Source organism: Scyliorhinus torazame, chromosome 4 (genome assembly GCF_047496885.1).
Source record: "Scyliorhinus torazame isolate Kashiwa2021f chromosome 4, sScyTor2.1, whole genome shotgun sequence".
In the NCBI taxonomy this organism is placed as follows: Eukaryota; Metazoa; Chordata; class Chondrichthyes; order Carcharhiniformes; family Scyliorhinidae; genus Scyliorhinus; species Scyliorhinus torazame.
In genome coordinates this window covers 42439137-42460621 of record NC_092710.1, presented here as the reverse complement: position 1 = coordinate 42460621, position 21485 = coordinate 42439137, and the positions used below count along the sequence as shown (strand labels likewise).

The following is a 21485-nucleotide window of genomic DNA, read 5'->3' as shown; positions in this document are numbered from 1 at the left end:
CCTAGTCCAGGATTCTCTAAAGGTAAACTTGCAGGTTGAGTCCTTAATTAAGAAAGCAAATGCAATGTTGTCATTCACCTCAGGAGGCTTTGAATATAAAAGCAGGGATGTACTTCTGAAGATTTATAAAGCATTCGTTAGGCCCCATTTAGTATACTGTGAGCAATTTTGGGCCCCACACCTCAGGAAGGACATACTGGCACTGGAGCGGGTCCAGCGGAGAGTCACACGGATGACCCCAGGAATGGTAGGCCTAACATACGATGAACGTCTCAGGATCCTGGGATTATATTCATTGGAGTTTAGGAGGTTGAGGGTAGATCTAATAGAAACTTACAAGATAATGAATGGCTTAGATAGGGTGAATGTAGGGAAGTTGTTTCCATTTGCAGGGGAGACTAGGACCCGGGGGCACAGCCTTAGAATAAAAGGGAGTCACTTTAGAACAGAGATGAGGAGAAATTTCTTCAGCCAGAGAGTGGTGGGTCTGTGGAATTCGTTGCCACAGAGGGCGGTGGAGGCCGGGACGTTGAGTGTCTTTAAGACAGAAGTTGATAAATTCTTGATTTCTCGAGGAATTAAGGGCTATGGAGAGAGAGCGGGTAAATGGCGTTGAAATCAGCCATGATTGAATGGCGGAGTGGACTCGATGGGCCGAATGGCCTTACTTCCGCTCCTATGTCTTATGGTCTTATGGTCTTAAATTAAATTTGGAAAGTATATGAAAGAACAACTCATTGTTTACTTAGTTGATACGTTTATTTCACGTTACATCATTAGGTCTGAAAGAACGGTAAGTATTAGGCTGACAGACGTAGACATATATCCCAAAATAGAAACAAAATTTGCGATCTGGACTGTGTAAATAAACAAACCTTTCCCTTTGCCACGGGCTCTGATCTCAACTACCCGGAATAAGACACAATCTAAAATCCGGCCTTCAAATTGCTCACATAACTACAAGATCAGGTTTCCAACAGGATCGAGTGCTCCCCAGACCGCGTCCCCTCGATTCATTGCCGGCAAGCTCTGGAGAAAAGAAACGATGGCGTTGAAGGGACAAATGTTGCAACTTTTGCAGTGATGGAATAATTTTCAGTGCAAATGTAAACATGCCGACCTTAATTGAGAAAACGTAGGTTGAGTTCTTGCAGAGGACGAGGAGAGGAAGAGAGTGGAATGTTCAATGAGTGATGAGCATGGCTCAACATGTCACATGCCACCAAGGTTTAGTTTGTTGGGATGCAAATTGGGGAAACAAGGAGTAATATCATGGTTCATGGAGGCAGTGGAACTGGCGAATCAAATCAGGAAATTTGATGAACAGGGTCGAGGTCCTCAGTGAAGGACAGCCCTTGATTTGGAATAATGAACACATTTCTGAAGCACTGGCGTGCAAGTTGGCATTAGCAGATGGAATTTAATTGCGATGGTAAAACACATAGTGTAGACAAATCATGCTCGGAAATTGGGGAGGGAAGGGAAATGGTCACGTGAGCAGGGGAGAATGTAATCTCACGATAAAGTTAGCTGGTCAAAAGATTCTCTGACATGGTGGTATGGAAGTCGAGGGAGAATCAGTGATGCAATACTACAAGACGAAAGTGCTGCAAATAAGGAGAAATGTTGATTTGACATTGTTCAACGGAAAAAGGAGGAAATAGCACCAACAGCGTCATCGCAGTCCTGTAAAATATGTCTAGGTGGTACCTTGTGCTGGACACGTGCACTTACTCTACACAACATTAGAATAACTGGACAAATCCAAGCTACACAGCGGCACAACTACAGTTAAAGTGTCCAGAATGTTTACACCACGTGTTCCCAGGCATACATTCTACAGCAATCAATGGATCAGCGATTAGGGTCAGGAAAGTGTGAGCTCCGTCGATTATCCAAATCAGAGCGGTCGAAGAAGGAATGATTTCAAATTTGAAAAAATATGGCAAAAACTGAACTAATCAATTCCAAACGTTGTCCTTGGAATTTCTCAGAGAGAGATGGTGCATGGATATTCATCGGAAGAACGGATCGTTATGCGTCTCTGGCAAAGTATTTCCCGAAAAGCATTTTAAAATCGCTCGAGTTCTGTGGAGTATGGAGGCCAGAGAGAAGCAAACTGAGGTTGACAAATTGTATGTTTTGGAGCACACATCTGAGCTCAGAATAAAGAAGATCATTTGGGATATAAGATGTTGTGTTTTAGAATGAACTGGCGGGCGTACATTTCAAGCGTGGAAAAAGGAGAGGTATCTCTGACCGGAGGAATCAAGCTGTCAAAAAAAAGTCTGAATTATAATGAAAACGTTTTCACTTTGAATGCAAACATTTGCTGTCGTAATTTAGGAGATGTCAAAGCCACTGGTTTAGATCGATTCATTTGAGGCAGCAGCGATAACAATGCAGTGATAATACAGGCGATTTTAACTTCTAATAAATTCGAATGTATTTCTTATTAACTTCAAAATTGATTCCAATAATTCTACCACCGCCGACATGGGATTTAAACTGTAATTCGTAATCTTTTAGAGAAGACGACAACTTTAGCAGAACTCTAATCCCACCTCAATTCATCTGTATCCAGTGAGGATTGGAAACCTCTGATCAGTCCATCCGGAATTCCCTCTCTGTTTTTTCTTAAAGCGACTTAATTGCATTCATTGTCTTTTTCGTTTTCGGGAAATATCAGAATTTCTTGACTGCAGCTACTTTGGGAAACAATTGAATCGAAGGCAGTTCCCAAATAGATGCACTTTGCCTTAACAAGATAATTTTTGAGAGAACGCTCAGGGATTTAACTTTGGTAATCTATTATGTCTATATCTTCGGGTATTCCATTTGTGTTGCTCCATTTTAACAAAGCATTTATATACTTAATTCCAATTACAATCTGACAACCCTTTCGGATTCCCATCATTGATTCCCATTTTGGTCACATTTTGTTCAAAATGGGATGTCCTGATATTCGATCAGGTTGTCTCCGGTTAAGGAAAACAAGATTTATTGGGCTTCATCTGAAAAAACAACTGTCAATAGACTTTGAGTAAAGAACTCTTACATCATTTTACAGCTCCACTGCTTTCCTCCAAGCATCCTGGGTGCTAACTCCTCAGTTCAGCGGAAATGTTCCTTCTAATCAACCGTATCCATGTGGCTCATAATGTAGACCACATTAATCATGTCCTCCCTCAACTTTCCTTGCTGTCAGGAAACCCCCAGCCTGACCACCTCTACAAAGTAGCAGATAGGCAGATTTTTAATTAGTAATGGGTTGAAGGGTTACGGAAAAATGGCATAAAAGTGGAGCTGAGGCCAAGATGAGACCAGCCATGATCATATTGAATGGCGGAGCGAGCCTGCTGGGTTGAATTGCCGAATACAGCTTCTACTTCTTATGTTATGTCCTTACAGCTGAAATGATCAACCCAGGAAAGATCCCGGTAAATCTGTTCTGCACCCTGTCTCATTCCGGTAAGGGCCTTTATGACCCCTATCCTCCTCAAACTAATCGTTTCCCAGCTGGTATTTGTCTGGGTAAAGATCGTCTATTACAGTCTCCTTGTTTTCTTTTGCGCTTAGAGAATGTTTACATATTTATGGCGTCTAATTAGGTTTGCAGCACTCCCCAGTATTGTGATTGGCATTTTGGATTTGTGGGCTAAATTCCTGGGCAAACATTTGATGTTTAATTTAATATAAAGACGCCTCCTTGCAGCTGCAATTTAATCGCTCACCAATATTCCTGAACCAGCAATTTGTCTCTCCGTTATCCTGCCCTAAAAAACAACATCCGGGAAATTTGAGTTGCTATGTTGACCTCTATGATTCGTTCTAGCGATGATATCATACTGGCGTGTGTCTATCTTCCCTCAGCACATCAGCTGCTCCTGCTGACTATTTGTATTTCCAAATATAAAGTTTAAACCGTCAATTTCATCTGCTGCACTCTTTTGAATCTTTACATCTTTTATCTTTCAGTCACCCACCACTTACAAATCATTGGGCATACTCTCATCTTCCTTCATGCCTCTGAAAGTCTAACTTAACTGTCAAATCCAAAATACCCCACTCCCATCCCTCCTCTCATCACCACTAACAACTGTACATGCGAGGTCCGTTGTCCCAGTCATGTTGATGTACAGAATTTCCACCAATTACAGATGCTACCTTCCCAATTTACCAATCATCTTCTGTTCTCCCTCCTAAACCATGTTCCTGGCAACGCAATTAATTATTTTATTCTCCTCTTTCTACATTTACTTTGCACGTGTGATTTGGATCAATCTGAAGATTACTGCATACGATTTCCTGATCTACGATCACCGACCTATCTTTCTAGAATATCGCCTCAGCAACCTACCCCCTTGCTTAACCAGGCCCTTGGTACCAATCTCGAATTCTATCTGTGTGATCAACGTCCCCTGAGGAATTAACTGTAACATCACCTGGCCTCTTTAACTCTCGCACTCGGGAAGCTGAAATCCATCTTGCAGTCATTGACTTGGCCACATCGACGCCGGTTTGCTTCCCCAGCTAGCTAATTATCCCATTACGACTGCTCCTCACTTCTTCTTCCTTCTATCCTTTGTAACACAATCGCCTGTGGGGCACAAATATGCTTCTGAGTATGAAGCTCCGAGCACGTAACACCCGCACCAGCAAAAGAATATATGTAACAGATTGACAAAGGAAGCACTAGTGGACCGCTGCCCATTGCACCTCTTTCTCTTGGACTCCTTGAGGTCACCCATCACACCGTCAGGCCTTTACACTGTCATGTCATCACTTCTTTGAAAGGATAATCGATGTGGCTCTCAGCTGGAGAATGTTTCATATTGGCTCCAGCTGTCGCTCGATCCAGATTCCCGCGTTCAGGTTTCTGCAGCTTTCAATAAAGGTGGTGTAGCCGGGCAGCTGAATCACCCAAGAATTCCCACGTATTACAGGACACGCATTCCATGTGACCGAGCTGTCCCGCAATGGCTTCAACGTACTTCCCCTTTGCCAGGTGCAGTTTCCTTTCGTTTGCTTATGCTCCGGCATTGTATCTGATCTTAACATAACTTGACTTCCGAATTCCTTTTGCTTCTTACTTAGATCTAATTATCTACTTACCCTTTAATTCTTTTTTCCTAATCTTTCGGAGCCTAAACAGCTTCCCTAACAATAATCTAACACTAGGCAATGACTCTGCGATTCTCTGTGATTTGAATGATGATTTTCTTTCCAAGCTCAGAAGCGCCGTGTTTCCTGGCCCCGGAGGGCAATGGAAATTAAAGAGAAAGGAGCATCCAGACCTCAGCTACATGAACACCTGATCCGTACAATCTCTGCAGTGCAGAAAGTAGGTATTTGGCCAAGCGAGTCTGCACCATCCCTCTGAAAAAGCACTCTATCTACCCTATCCCCATGCATTCACCATGGCCAATCCACCTAACATTTTGGAAGAAACCGGAGCACCCGGAGGAACCCCTCGCAGACACGGGTAGAATGTGAAAACTGTACACAGTCATCCAATGCCAGAATTGAACAGCCGTCCCTGCTGCTGTGAGGCAGCAGTGCTGACCACTGTGACATTGAACCATAACCCCATTACTAGCCAAACCAGCTGTAACCAGAAAATAAAACACTTTTTCTCCGATCCCCGATCTCTGTAAGCTGTTCCAGCTGATACAATATTCTCTATCCTTGGAACCTGCTCCAGCTTTGACAGTATCTCCTATCCTTTAACTGGTTGCGGCTGTTACATTGTGCCCTATCTCTGTAAATTATTCCAGAAATTACAATATCCCTATTGTAATTAAATGCGTTCTCAAAAACCTGCAAACTTTCGAAATGGATGTTCGCTCACATCCGTGATAATGTCTTTTACAAATGTTCCGATCTCTATAAGCTAAAATGTCTAATGTCTCTAATCTCTAAAATGTCCTCTATCACTGCAACCTTTTCGAGCGGTTACAGTGTTGTCTATCTCTGTAACATGTTCCAACCCTTGCAGTGATTTCCAGTATCAGGTAGTATATTTCCTTCAACGTATTATATGTTGCAAGCATATTCCCTTTGAAGTGATCTGTCCCTTCCTGCAGCGCGAAATCATCTCTATAAAACTTTGTTCAGTTACTTAACAAAGCATTTTTTCTTTCCCTATGCGATCACGTCGTGGGATTTCAGGTTGCACTGTACTTTAATCTTTTGAGCATGAACAAGCAGCGTACAAAAGGGTATCGATTTCCTATTATGGTAGCGTCTAGTCAGCACTGAGGATCTATTGTGCAGATTGGACTTGACAAGAAGGTTGAAACAGAATTTGCACAAATAACATCTTGTAACATTAGTGAACTTTCCTCCATCAGCGAAATGATAATACTTATTCTGTCTGGACACAAAGGTCACCATGAGATCAGCACATAACATTATCAGACACAGAGTAAAGGCAGAGAGCACGTTACACAAATATTCACACAATTTCCGAAGTTATGACCACTTACGAGGGACGCCAATAATGGCAATGACTGTGTAGAATACTTTTTCCACTTGTTGAATTGGTAAATGCATTTTCTGTGTGTCGTGACTTGTCCGTTTCGGTTGCAGGCAATCACTCTAATCCTTTCATTTATACTCTCTGCAAATTCCGTGGGGATATGGAAGTTACAATGTTGTTTTTCTCATTACCTCAGCGAGCAAATGCCCTGTTACAATAGAACATATTTAGCAAGGAGGTTAAATAATAGAATCCAGGCCACATGAGGAAATCGTTCTCCCAGCAACGTTACTGTGCAATAAAACAGCATAAGTCAAGATTACCATTTTTCATATTGCTTTCGTAATATATCTCACTTTACTGCCACCATTGAGTAATGCAATTCAAAATGTCAAATAACCTCTCTCCGGAGCTGTGCTCTTTAAATATCTAAATTCAGTTTGGCTTTGAGCAATAAATGTTATTTCTGATTGGGAAGTACAGAACTTTGCGTTGCTGATGCACAGAATTTAATTCAAGTGCGACTCAAATTAAAACAATCATTTGACCAACTCGAAAAGCCCCATGAATGAAAGCCCCATTCCTGCAAAACACTTCCGCTCAAGCGAAATTCTGACAAGAGTTTGAGGATATGGCAGAGAAAAGGGACATTGCAGTGGCTGGAGGAACTTACAGCGATGGACAGAGTGAGAAACACTGCATCAACATTTTAAAATAAGGGGTGTTGTGAGGGCTGGAAAAAGGTTTCTGGTGATAGGGATGATTTAGAGGCTTACAGGCTATTGTTGTTGAATAAATCATTGAAGGGGCTAAGGAAATTTATAGAGACACTGCACACTGTATACATTGGAGGACGTTACTAAGACTTTGATTTTTTTAAGCGGCTGAAATAGAATTAAGTGGTGGCTGAATAATTTGACAGCTATATTAAGGTTTGCTGAGACAGCAGTAGGAGGCAGCGATGCGGCTGATTTGATTCTAGGCATAGAGATCTTTTTTGGACTTAAGGATTTTACTGTGGTGTAGTTTGTGGTAGGAGTTGGTGGAGGGCACAGGGAGAGGGAGTAACCTGTGACCTGGAAACAGGTATAGCTATCAGCAACGTGCTAGATGCCGAAACGCTGCAGAGAAGGGATTGACCTGGAGGCTGGATAAGCTTACTATTAATAAGTTAATTTCCCTGCCTCGATGAGTTTATGGAGATAGCGAGATGTGTGTTGCTTTTTAAAAAACATATATTCACTTCCGGAATGTGAGCATTTATGGCTGGGCCAGCTCTTATGGTCTTCCCTTATTACCCTTGAGAAGGTGATGAGCTGCTTAATTGAACCCATGCATGATTGCGGTGTAAGTCACCCTCAGTTCTTTTCGGGAGGGAGATCGAAGATTTCTATACAGAGACAGTGAAAGTCAGGATGGTGAGTGACTTCGACGGCCGTTTCCATATTATGGTATTCACCTGTACCAGCTGCCCTGTTCCTTCCCGATTGTTCCGGCCGTGAGATTGGAATGAGCCCCCCAAAATTTGCCCCCCCAAATTCCCCCCTCCCCAATTTGCCCCTCGCCAAACTTGCCCCCCCCCACAAATTCCCCCCTGCCAATTTGCCCGCTCTCAAATTTCCCCCCCTGGCCAAAATTACCCCCCCCAATCAAATTGCCCCCCCAAATTTACCCCCTCAAATTTGCCACCCACAAATTCCCCCCTCCCAATTTGCCCCCTCAAATTTGCCCCCCCAATTGCCCCTCCCCAATTTGCCCCTCCCCAAATTTGCCCCCTCCCCACAAATTCCACCCTCCCAATTTGCCCCCCACAAATTTGCCCCTCCCCAAATTGCCCCCCCAAATTTGAGCCCCCAAATTCCCCCCTCCAAAATTACTTCCCCCCCATTTTATGCCCCCCTCAAATTGCCCCCATTTCCCACCCAACTTGCCCCCCTCATCTTGCCCCCAAATTTGCCCCCACAAATTGCCCAAATTTGCTCCCTCAAATTTGCCCCCTCCACAAATTCCCCTCTCCCAATTTGCCCCCCCAAATTTTACCCCCCAAATTCCCCCCTCCCCAATTTGCCCCTCCCCAAATTTGTCCCCCACAAATTCCACCCTCCCAACTTGCCCCCCACAAATTCCCCCTGCCCAATTTGCCCCCCTCAATTTGCCCCTCCCCATATTTGCCCCTCCCCATATTTACCCCCTCCCCACAAATTCCACCCTCCCAATTTGCCCCCCTCAAATTTGCCTCCCCCACAAATTCCCCCTCCCAATTTGCCCGCTCTCAAATTTGCCCCCCCCAGCCAAAATTACTTCTCCACCCCAATTTTATGCCCCCCTCAATTTCCCGCCCTCAAATTGCCCCCATTTCCCCCCCAAATTTGCCCCCTCAAATATCCCCCCCCCCGCAAATTCCACCCTCCCAATTTGCCTCCCTCAAGTTTGCCCCCCCCCCAAATTCCTCCCTCCCAATTTGCCCACTGTCAAATTTGCCCCCCTGGCCAAAATTATTTCCCCCCCAATTTTATGCTCCCTCAAATTTGCCCCCCTCAACTTGCCCCCCAAATTTGCGCCCTCAAATTGCCCAAATTTGCCCCCTGAAATTTGTCCCCAAAATTCCCCTCTCCCAATTTGCCCCCCTCCAATTGCATCCCCCAAAATTTGACCCCCAAAATTCCCCCTAGCCAAATTTCCCCCCCCCACAAATTCCACCCTCCCAATTTGCCCCCCACAAATTCGCCCCGCCCAATTTGCCCCCTCAAATTGACCCCCCCAAAAAAAATTCCCCTTCCCAAATTCCCACCTCCTAATTTGCCCCCCAAAATTTCTCCCCCCCCACAAATTCCACCCTCCCAATTTGCCCCCTCAAATTTGCCCCCCACAAATTCCCCCTCCCAATTTGCCCCACTCAAATTGCCCCCCCAAATTCCCCCCTCCCCAATTTGCCCCTCCCCAAACTTGCCCCCCCCACACAAATTCCCCCCTCCCAATTTGCCCGCTCTCAATTTTTTCCCCGCCCCGGCCAAAATTACTTCCCCCCCCAATCAAATTGCCCCCCCATTTCCCCCAAAAATTTGCCCCCTCAAATTTGTGCCCCACAAATTCCCCCTCCCAATTGGCCCCTCCCCAAATTTGCCCCCTCCCCACAAATTTCACCCTCCCAATTTGCCCCCCACAAATTTGCCCCCTCCACAAATTCCTCTCTCCCAAATTGCCCCCCCAAAATTTGACCCCCAAAATTCCCCCCTCCAAAATTACGTCCCCCCCAATTTTATGCCCCCCTCAATTTCCCCCCTCAAATTGCCCCATTTCCACCCAATTTACCCCCCTCATCTTGCCCCCCCATTTCCCCCCCAAATTTGCCCCCACAAATTGCCCAAATTTGCGCCCTCAAATTTGCCCCCTCCACAAATTCCCCTCTCCCAATTTGCCCCCCCTCCAAAACTTGACCCCTCAAATTCCCCCCTCCCCAATTTGCCCCTCCCCAAATTTGTCCCCCCCACAAATTCCACCCTCCCAACTTGCCCCCCTCAAATTGCCACCCAATTTTGCCCCACAAATTGCCCCTCCCCAAATTTGCCCCTTCCCACAAATTCCATCCTCCCAATTTGTACCCTCAAATTTGCCCCCCCCACAAATTCGTCCTTCCCAATTTGCCCACTCTCAAATTTGCCCCTCCCCCGGCCAAAATTACTTCCCCCTCAATTTCACACCCTCAAATTGCCCCCATTTCCCCCCAAATTTGCCCCCTCAAATTTCCCCCCCCACAAGTTCCACCCTCCCAATTTGCCCCCTCAAATTTCCCCCCCCACAAATTCCCTCCCTCAAATTGCCCCCCAAAATTTGCCCCCAAAATTCCCCCCTCCCCAATTTGCCCTCCTCAAATTGCCCCCCACAAAAAAAAATTTCCCCCCCAAATTTGAGCCATCAAATTGCCCAAATTTGCCCCCTCAAATTTGCCCCCCACAACTTCCCCTCTCCCAATTTGCCCCCCTCAAATTGCACCCCCCAAAATGTGACCCCCAAAAATTCCCCCTCCCCAATTTGCCCCTCCCCAAATTTGCCCCCCCCACAAATTCCACCCTCCCAATTTGCCCCCCACAAATTCCCCCTGCCCAATTTACCCCCCTCAAATTGCCCCCCCCAAAAAAATTCCCCACCCCAAATTACCCCCTCCCAATTTGCCCCCCAAAATTCCACCCTCCCAATTTGTCCTCCAAAAATTGCCCGGCCCAAATTGCCCCCCTAACCGCCCCCTCCAAATATTTTCCACCCAAATATAATCCCCGCCCACCCCCCCCCCCCACATTCTTCCCCCAAAAATATCCCCCCTGGAAAAAAAACATAATCCTCAGGTCAGGTTGATTGTACACATTTTTTTGCCAATGTGGATACAGAGCTGGGGGTTTCGATCCACCCCTTACAAAACACTGACCCACAGGGGGAGAGTTCAAATGAAATGAAGTTGCAAATGCACTATTTAATTAATTACACACCAGACCCCTCCTGCGTTCCCTCCTACTCCCACTCTCCACCTCCTTACTCCCCTCCTGAGGCTGCGTTCCCTCCAGCTCCCACTCTCCGCCTCCTTAATCCCCTCCTGAGGCTGCATTCCCTCCAAATCCCACTCTCCACCTCCTTAATCCCCTCCTGAGGCTGCGTTTCCTCCTGCTCCCACACTCCACCTCCTTAATCCCCTCCTGAGGCTGCGTTCCCTCCTGCTCCCCCACTCCACCTCCTTAATCCCCCCGAGGCTGCGTTCCCTCCTGCTCCCACTCTCCACCTCCTTAATCTCCTGCTGAGGCTGCGTTCCCTCCAGCTCCCACTCTCCACCTCCTTAATCCCCTCCTGAGGCTGCGTTCCCTCCTGCTCCCACTCTCCACCTTAATCCCCCTTGACGCTGCGTTCCCTCCTGCTCCCACTCTCCACCTCCTTAATCCCCCGCTGACGCTGCATTCCCTCCTGCTGCCACTCTCCGCCTCCTTAATCCCCTCCTGAGGCTGTGTTCCCTACTGCTCCCACTCTCCACCTCCTTAATCCCCTCCTGAGGCTGCGTTCCCTCCTGCTCCCACTCTCCACCTTAATCCCCCCCTGACGCTACGTTCCCTCCTGCTGCCACTCTCCACCTCCTTAATCCCCTCCTGAGGCTGCGTTCCCTCCTGCTCCCACTCTCCACCTCCTTAATACCCTCCTGAGGCTGCGTTCCCTCCTGCTCCCACTCTCCACCTCCTTAATCCCCTCCTGAGGCTGCGTTCCCTCCTGCTCCCCACTCCACCTCCTCAATCCCCTCCTGAGGCTGTGTTCCCTCCTGCTCCCACTCTCCACTTCCTTAATCTCCTCCTGAGGCTGCGTTCCCTCCTGCTCCCACTCTCCACTTCCTTAATCCCCTCCTGAGGCTGCGTTCCCTCCTGCTCCCACACTCCACCTCCTTAATCTCCTCCTGAGGCTGCGTTCCCTGCTGCTCCCACTCTCCACTTCCTTAATCCCCTCCTGAGGCTGCGTTCCCTCCTGCTCCCCACTCCACCTCCTCAATCCCCTCCTGAGGCTGCGTTCCCTCCTGCTCCCACTCTCCACTTCCTTAATCTCCTCCTGAGGCTGCGTTCCCTCCTGCTCCCACTCTCCACTTCCTTAATCCCCTCCTGAGGCTGCGTTCCCTCCTGCTCCCACACTCCACCTCCTTAATCCCCTCCTGAGGCTGCGTTCCCTCCTGCTCCCCCACTCCACCTCCTTAATCCCCTCCTGAGGCTGCGTTCCCTCCAGCTCCCACACGACATCTTGTTCACTGGAATAACTCACCCAACCCTTGGTGTGCAAATGTCACCGGTCTCCCACTCCCCCCAGAGACACTGTCTCCTGCCTCTTTCCCCCCCCCGCCTCACCCCCAGAGTCACTGAGACTCCTGACCCCCCCTCCCAAAAAAACAAAATCGAGCCCAACGCTTGAGTGCCGATCAGAATAATGAAACCCCAATAATGACGGACAAAGACACATTGACATTTATTCTGTTTCTCTCAGGTTAGAACTCCTGTCTGAGGATTCCTCGCCGAGGAAAGATTCTCTTTGCGTCGTCCAAGCTTCAAAATCAACTCTCCTCGGGGAGAGAAAGAGAAAGCTGGAAATTGATTAAAGCAAAGTGTTATTGAAATAATAAAGGCACAGCAACATTCTGGGACTGCCCCCAATCTGTTTTATAAAACCCATTTTATAAACACTGCCAGACGATGCTACAATTTAGTTGTTTTAAAAAAATATATTTTTATTGAAGTATTTGCAAAATTTTTATAACAAAAGCAATAATAACATAACCATCAACATGGTAAACTAGACATTTCCCACCCAACCCCTTCTGTACACCCCTTAACCATATTGCACCTACCCCCCGCCCCCCCGCACCCTTCAGAGTGCTGCTCTCTTACTCTGTCTTTTCTCTCTCTCTTTCTTCTCTCTATCTTTTCTCTAGTTCTTTTCTCTATTTCTCTCTGTCTTTTCTCTCTTTCTCTCTGTCTTTCTCTGCCCCCCTGCTGGCTTTCCCCCCACCCATTGCTGGGTTCTGCCCCCTCCCCCTCTCCCTCTCCCCCTCTCCCCCTCTTGTCTCTCCCCCACACTCTGTCTCCCCTCCCCACCCTCTCCCTCTCTGTCTCTACCCTACCCTCTCCCCCTCCCTCCCCCTCTGTCTCTGCCCCACCCTCTCCACCTCTGTCTCTACCCCTACCATCTCCCCCTCAGACTCCCCCTACCCTCACCCCCTCAGACTCCCCCTACTCTCTCTCCCTCAGACTCCCCCTACCCTCTCTCCCTCTGTCTCAACCCCTACCCTCTCCCCCTCAGACTCCCCCTACCCTCTCCCCCTCAGGCTCCCCCTACTCTCTCTCCCTCAGACTCCCCCTAACCTCTTGCACACTCACTCTTTCCTTCACCACCGCCCCACCCTCCCCAACCTTGACAGAGACTATTTTAGGAAAATAGAAATCCGCCAGTGTGACCACCCTATTACTCCTGCAAGTTTCCCCAATCTCCCTGCATGTTTCATCTTCTAATTCCTGTTGACTACTTGGGTACAATCCCAATGAGGTCACCATCCCATCCTTAGTTCCACCCACAAAACATCGCTGGATGATTCCTCAGTTATTTCATACTGCCGTGAATTCCCCTGAATGAAAAAGGCAACTCCCCTTTCCTGCACCTCTGTCCCTCCTGAAGCAGCTGTACCTATTGTGTCTATCCAGCTCCCTGCCGTTGCTGAGGACTGCGACCCTTTCAGCCCCTCTGGTTTACAATTACAACGCTGAGGGAGCACCCAATACCCAATTACACTGTCGGTGCACCCCATAGGCAATTATAACACTGAGGGAGCACCCGATACCCAATTACAACACTGAGGGAGCACCCGATACCCAATTACAACACTGAGGGAGCACCCGATACCCAATTACAACACTGAGGGAGAACCTGATACCCAATTACAACACTCAGGGAGCGCCCGATACCCAATTACAACACTGGCGGAGCACCCGATACCCAATTACACGGTCGGAGCACCGGATACCCAATTACAACACCGAGGGAGCACCCGATAGCCAATTACAACACTGAGGGAGCAACCGCTACCCATTAACAACACTGAGAGAGCACCCAATACCCAATTACAACACTGAGGGAGCACCCGATAACCAATTACAACACTGAGGGAGCACCCGATACCCAATTACACTGTCGGAGCACCCGATACCCAATTACAACACTGACGGAGCACCCGATAACCAATTACAACACTGAGGGAGCAACCGATACCCATTAATAACACTGAGAGAGCACCCGATACCCAATTACAACACTGAGGGAGCACCCGATACCCAATTACAACACTAAGGGAGCACCCGATACCCAATTACACTGTCGGAGCACCAAATACCCAATTACAACACTGAGGGAGCACCCGATAACCAATTACAACACTGAGGGAGCACCCGATAACCCAATTACAACACTGACGGAGCACCCAATACACAATTACAACACTGACGGAGCACTCGATTCGCAATTACAACACTGAGGGAGCACCCGATAACCAATTGCAACATTGAGGGATCACCCGATACCCAATTATAACACTGACGGAGCACCCGATAACCAATTACAACACTGAGGGAGCACCCGATAACCCAGTTACAACACTGACAGAGCACCCAATACACAATTACAACACTGACGGAGCACTCGATACCCAATTACAACACTGAGGGAGCACCCGATAACCAATTGCAACACTGAGGGATCACCCGATACCCAATTACAACACTGACGGAGCACCCGATACCCAATTACACTGTCGGAGCACCCGAAAAAGGAAAAGAAAAAAAAGAAAAAGAAAAAGAAAAAGAAAAAAGAAAAAGAAAAAGAAAAAGAAAAAGAAAAAAAAAGGAGGCATTTGTCAGGGCTAAAAGGCTGGGAACAGACGAAGCCTGCGTGGAATATAAGGAAAGTAGGAAGGAACTTAAGCAAGGAGTCAGGAGGGCTAGAAGGTTTTTTTTTTAAATTAGTGTTTTAGGCGGGAACAGGAAGTCGACCCGCGGACGTCTGGGAAGACCCTCACCAATAAATTCTGGTGGAGAGGAAACCCGAGACACTACACGTGTAGTGTCTCCCACTCGCCCTCTTCCTCTAACCTCATAATAAAACCCATTGGTCTGAGGTAAGTACCATATTTTATTATATTATTATTTTTTATAAAAAATTTAATTTAGTTGTTAGCCAGATCTTGGTAGAAAGTTAGAGGAATGGCAGGGAAGGGAGTACAATGTTCCTCCTGCAGGATGTTTGAGGTGAGGGATGCAGTTAGTGTCCCTGCTGACTTTACCTGCAGGAAGTGCTGCCATCTCCAGCTCCTCCAAGACCGAGTTAGGGAACTGGAGCTGGAGTTGGAAGAACTTCGGATCATTCGGGAGGCAGAAGGGGTCATAGATAGCAGCTTCAGGGAATTAGTTACACCAAAGATTGGAGATAGGTGGGTAACTGTAAGAGGGACTGGGAAAAAGCAATCAGTGCAGGGATCCCCTGCGGTCGTTCCCCTGAGAAACAAATATACCGCTTTGGATACTTGTGGGGGGGGGGACTTACCAGGGGTAAGCCATGGGGTACGGGCCTCTGGCACGGAGTCTGTCCCTGTTGCTCAGAAGGGAAGGGGGGAGAGGAGCAGAGCATTAGTAATTGGGGACTCTATAGTCAGGGGCACAGATAGGAGATTTTGTGGGAGCGTGAGAGACTCACGTTTGGTATGTTGCCTCCCAGATGCAAGGGTACGTGATGTCTCGGATCGTGTTTTCCGGGTCCTTAGGGGGGAGGGGGAGCAGCCCCAAGTCGTGGTCCACATTGGCACTAACGACATAGGTAGGAAAGGGGACAAGGATGTCAGGCAGGCTTTCAGGGAGCTAGGATGGAAGCTCAGAACTAGAACAAACAGTTGTTATCTCTGGGTTGTTGCCCGTGCCACGTGATAGTGAGATGAGGAATAGGGAGAGAGAGCATTTAAACACGTGGCTACAGGGATGGTGCAGGCGGGAGGGATTCAGATTTCTGGATAACTGGGGCTCTTTCTGTGGAAGGTGGGACCTCTACAGACAGGATGGTCTACATCTGAACCTGAGGGGCACAAATATCCTGGGGGGGAGATTTGTTAGTGCTCTTTGGGGGGGTTTAAACTAATGCAGCAGGGGCATGGGAACCTGGTTTGTAGTTTTAGGGTAAGGGAGAATGAGAGTATAGAGGTCAGGAGCACAGATTTGACGACGCAGGAGGGGGCCAGTGTTCTGGTAGGTGGTTTGAAGTGTGTCTACTTCAATGCCAGGAGTATACGAAACAAGGTAGGGGAACTGGCAGCATGGGTTGGTACCTGGGACTTCGATGTTGTGGCCATTTCGGAGACATGGATAGAGCAGGGACAGGAATGGATGTTGCAGGTTCCGGGGTTTAGGTGTTTTAGTAAGCTCAGAGAAGGAGGCAAAAGAGGGGGAGGTGTGGTGCTGCTAGTCAAGAGCAGTATTACGGTGGCGGAGAGGATGCTAGATGGGGACTCTTCTTCCGAGGTAGTATGGGCTGAAGTTAGAAACAGGAAAGGAGAGGTCACCCTGTTGGGAGTTTTTTATAGGCCTCCTAATAGTTCTAGGGATGTAGAGGAAAGGATGGCGAAGATGATTCTGGATATGAGCGAAAGTAACAGGGTAGTTATTATGGGAGACTTTAACTTTCCAAATATTGACTGGAAAAGATATAGTTCGAGTACAATAGATGGGTCGTTTTTTGTACAGTGTGTGCAGGAGGGTTTCCTGAAACAATATGTTGACAGGCCAACAAGAGGCGAGGCCATGTTGGATTTGGTTTTGGGTAATGAACCAGGCCAGGTGTTGGATTTGGAGGTAGGAGAGCACTTTGGGGACAGTGACCACAATTCGGTGATGTTTACGTTAATGATGGAAAGGGATAAGTATACACCGCAGGGCAAGAGTTATAGCTGGGGGAAGGGCAATTATGATGCCATTAGACGTGACTTGGGGGGGATAAGGTGGAGAAGTAGGCTGCAAGTGTTGGGCACACTGGATAAGTGGGGCTTGTTCAAGGATCAGCTACTGCGTGTTCTTGATAAGTATGTACCGGTCAGGCAGGGAGGAAGGCGTCGAGCGAGGGAACCGTGGTTTACCAAGGAAGTGGTATCTCTTGTTAAGAGGAAGAAGGAGGCCTATTTGAAGATGAGGTGTGAAGTTTCAGTTGGGGCGATGGATAGTTACAAGGTAGCGAGGAAGGATCTAAAGAGAGAGCTAAGATGAGCAAGGAGGGGACATGAGAAGTATTTGGCAGGAAGGATCAAGGAAAACCCAAAAGCTTTCTATAGGTATGTCAGGAATATGCGAATGACTAGGGAAAGAGTAGGACCAGTCAAGGACAGGGATGGGAAATTGTGTGTGGAGTCTGAAGAGATAGGCGAGATACTAAATGAATATTTTTCGTCAGTATTCACTCAGGAAAAAGATAATGTTGTGGAGGAGAATGCTGAGCCCCAGGCTAATAGAATAGATGGCATTGAGGTACGTAGGGAAGAGGTGTTGGCAATTCTGGACAGGCTTAAAATAGATAAGCCCCCGGGACCTGATGGGATTTATCCTAGGATTCTCTGGGAGGCCAGGGAAGAGATTGCTGGACCTTTGGCTTTGATTTTTATGTCATCATTGGCTACAGGAATAGTGCCAGAGGACTGGAGGACAGCAAATGTGGTCCCTTTGTTCAAAAAGGGGAGCAGAGACAACCCCGGCAACTATAGACCGGTGAGCCTCACGTCTGTAGTGGGTAAAGTCTTGGAGGGGATTATAAGAGACAAGATTTATAATCATCTAGATAGGAATAATATGATCAGGGATAGTCAGCATGGCTTTGTGAAGGGTAGGTCATGCCTCACAAACCTTATTGAGTTCTTTGAGAAGGTGACTGAACAGGTAGATGAGGGTAGAGCAGTTGATGTGGTGTATATGGGTTTCAGCAAAGCGTTTGATAAGGTTCCCCACGGTAGGCAATTGCAGAAAATACGGAGGCTGGGGATTGAGGGTGATTTAGAGATGTGGATCAGAAATTGGCTAGCTGAAAGAAGACAGAGGGTGGTGGTTGATGGGAAATGTTCAGAATGGAGTACAGTCACAAGTGGAGTACCACAAGGATCTGTTCTGGGGCCGTTGCTGTTTGTCATTTTTATCAATGACCTAGAGGAAGGCGCAGAAGGGTGGGTGAGTAAATTTGCAGACAATACTAAAGTCGGTGGTGTTGTCGATAGTGTGGAAGGATGTAGCAGGTTACAGAGGGATATAGATAAGCTGCAGAGCTGGGCTGAGAGGTGGAAAATGGAGTTTAATGTAGAGAAGTGTGAGGTGATTCACTTTGGAAGGAATAACAGGAATGCGGAATATTTGGCTAATGGTAAAGTTCTTGAAAGTGTGGATGAGCAGAGGGATCTAGGTGTCCATGTACATAGATCCCTGAAAGTTGCCACCCAGGTTGATAGGGTTGTGAAGAAGGCCGATGGAGTGTTGGCCTTTATTGGTAGAGGGATTGAGTTCCGGAGTCGGGAGGTCATGTTGCAGCTGGACAGAACTCTGGTACGGCCGCATTTGGCGTATTGCGCACAGTTCTGGTCACCGCATAATAGGAAGGACGTGGAGGCTTTGGAGCGGGTGCAGAGGAGATTTACCAGGATGTTGCCTGGTATGGAGGGAAAATCTTATGAGGAAAGGCTGATGGACTTGAGGTTGTTTTCGTTGGAGAGAAGAAGGTTAAGAGGAGACTTAATAGAGGCATACAAAATGATCAGGGGGTTGGATAGGGTGGACAGTGAGAGCCTTCTCCCGCGGATGGATATGGCTGGCACGAGTGGACATAACTTTAAACTGAGGGGTAATAGATATAGGACAGAGGTCAGAGGTAGGTTCTTTACGCAAAGAGTAGTGAGGCCGTGGAATGCCCTACCTGCTACAGTAGTGAACTCGCCAACATTGAGGGCATTTAAAAGTTTATTGGATAAACATATGGATGATAATGGCATAGTGTAGGTTAGATTGCTTTTGTTTCGGTGCAACATCGTGGGCCGAAGGGCCTGTACTGCGCTGTATTGTTCTATGTTCTATAAGGGGTCACGAAAAGTCATTGGCAAATAGGGTTAAGGAAAATCCCAAGGCTTTTTACACGTACATAAAAAGCAAGAGGGTAGCCAGGGAAAGGGTTGGCCCACTGAAGGATAGGCAAGGGAATCTATGTGTGGAGCCAGAGGAAATGGGCGAGGTACTAAATGAATACTTTGCATCAGTATTCACCAAAGAGAAGGAATTGATAGATGTTGAGTCTGGAGAAGGGGGTGTAGATAGCCTGGGTCACATTGTGATCCAAAAAGATGAGGTGTTGGGTGTCTTAAAAAATATTAAGGTAGATAAGTCCCCAGGGCCTGATGGGATCTACCCCAGAATACTGAAGGAGGCTGGAGAGAAAATTGCTGAGGCCTTGACAGAAATCTTTGGATCCTCGCTGTCTTCAGGGGATGTCCCGGAGAACTGGAGAATAGCCAATGTTGTTCCTCTATTTAAGAAGGGTAGCAAGGATAATCCCTGGAACTACAGGCCGGTGAGCCTTACTTCAGTGGTAGGGAAATTACTGGAGAGAATTCCTCGAGACAGGATCTACTCCCATTTGGAAGCAAATGGACGTATTAGTGAGAGGCAGCACGGTTTTGTGAAGGGGAGGTCGTGTCTCACTAACTTGATAGAGTTTTTCGAGGAGGTCACTAAGATGATTGATGCAGGTAGGGCAGTAGATGTTGTCTATATGGACTTCAGTAAGGCCTTTGACAAGGTCCCTCATGGTAGACTAGTGCAAAAGGTGAAGTCACACGGGATCAGGGGTGAGCTGGCAAGGTGGATACAGAACTGGCTAGGCCATAGAAGGCAGAGAGTAGCAATAGAGGGATGCTTTTCTAATTGGAGGGCTGTGACCAGTGGTGTTCCACATGGATCAGTGCTGGGACCTTTGCTCTTTGTAGTATATATAAATGATTTGGAGGAAAATGTAACTGGTCTGATTAGTAAGTTTGCAGACGACACAAAGGTTGGTGGAATTGCGGATAGCGATGAGGACTGTCGGAGGATACAGCAGGATTTAGATTGTCTGGAGACTTGGGCGGAGAGATGGCAGATGGAGTTTAATCCGGACAAATGTGAAGTAATGCATTTTGGAAGGTCTTATGCAGGTAGGGAATATACAGTGAATGGTAGAACCCTCAAGAGTATTGAAAGTCAAAGAGATCAAGGAGTACAGGTCCACAGGTCATTGAAAGGGGCAACACAGGTGGAGAAGGTAGTCAAGAAGGCATACGGCATGCTTGCCTTCATTGGCCGGGGCATTGAGTATAAGAATTGGCAAATCATGTTGCAGCTGTACAGAACCTTAGTTAGGCCACACTTGGAGTATAGTGTTCAATTCTGGTCGCCACACTACCAGAGGGATGTGGAGGCTTTAGAGAGGGTGCAGAAGAGATTTACCAGAATGTTGCCTGGTATGGAGGGCATTAGCTATGAGGAGCGATTGAATAAACTCGGTTTGTTCTCACTGGAACGAAGGAGGTTGAGGGGAGACCTGATAGAGGTATACAAAATTATGAGGGGCATAGACAGAGTGGATAGTCAGAGGCTTTTCCCCAGGGTAGAGGGGTCAATTACTAGGGGGCATAGGTTAAGGTGAGAGGGGCAAGGTTTAGAGTAGATGTACGAGGCACGTTTTTTACGCAGAGGGTAGTGGGTGCCTGGAACTCGCTACCGGAGGAGGTAGTGGAAGCAGGGACGATAGGGACATTTAAGGGGCATCTTGACAAATATATGAATAGGATGGGAATAGAAGGATACGGACCCAGGAAGTGTGGAAGATTGTAGTTTAGTCGGGCAGCATGGTCGGCACGGGCTTGGAGGGCCGAACAGCCCGTTCCTGTGCTGTACATTTCTTTGTTCTTTGTTTGATACCCAATTACAACAGTGAGGGAGCAACCGATACCCATTAACAACACTGAGAGAGCACCCGATACCCAATTGCAACACAGAGGGAGCACCTGATACCCAATTACAACACTGAGGGAGCACCCGATAACCAATTACAACACTGAGGGAGCACCCGATAACCCAATTACAACACTGACGGAGCACCCAATACACAATTACAACACTGACGGAGCACCCGATACCCAATTACAACACTGAGGGAGCACCCGATAACCAATTGCAACACTGAGGGATCACCCGAAAACCAATTACATCGCTGAGGGAGCACCCGATAACCAATTCCAACACTGAGGGAACACCCGATAACCAATTAAAAAGCTAAAGGAGCACCCGATAGTCAATTACAATGCTGAGGGAGCACCCGATAGTCAATTACATCACTGAGGGAGCACCCGATACCCAATTACAACACTGAGGGATCACCCGAAAACCAGTTACAA

General features: G+C 47.4%; 1 long non-coding RNA gene across 1 annotated transcript in view; it reads right to left on the bottom strand.

The window, feature by feature from the left end:
- Positions 1-772: 772 nt before the first annotated feature.
- Positions 773-21485, bottom strand: part of LOC140411592 (uncharacterized) — a 51931-nt gene continuing 31218 nt past the window's right edge. The window contains exons 4-6 of the long non-coding RNA XR_011940885.1: positions 6489-6689; positions 4446-4600; positions 773-2273 (exon numbers count right to left, since the gene is read on the bottom strand). This is a non-coding gene — a long non-coding RNA (uncharacterized lncRNA). The remainder of the gene's footprint in view (positions 2274-4445; positions 4601-6488; positions 6690-21485) is intronic.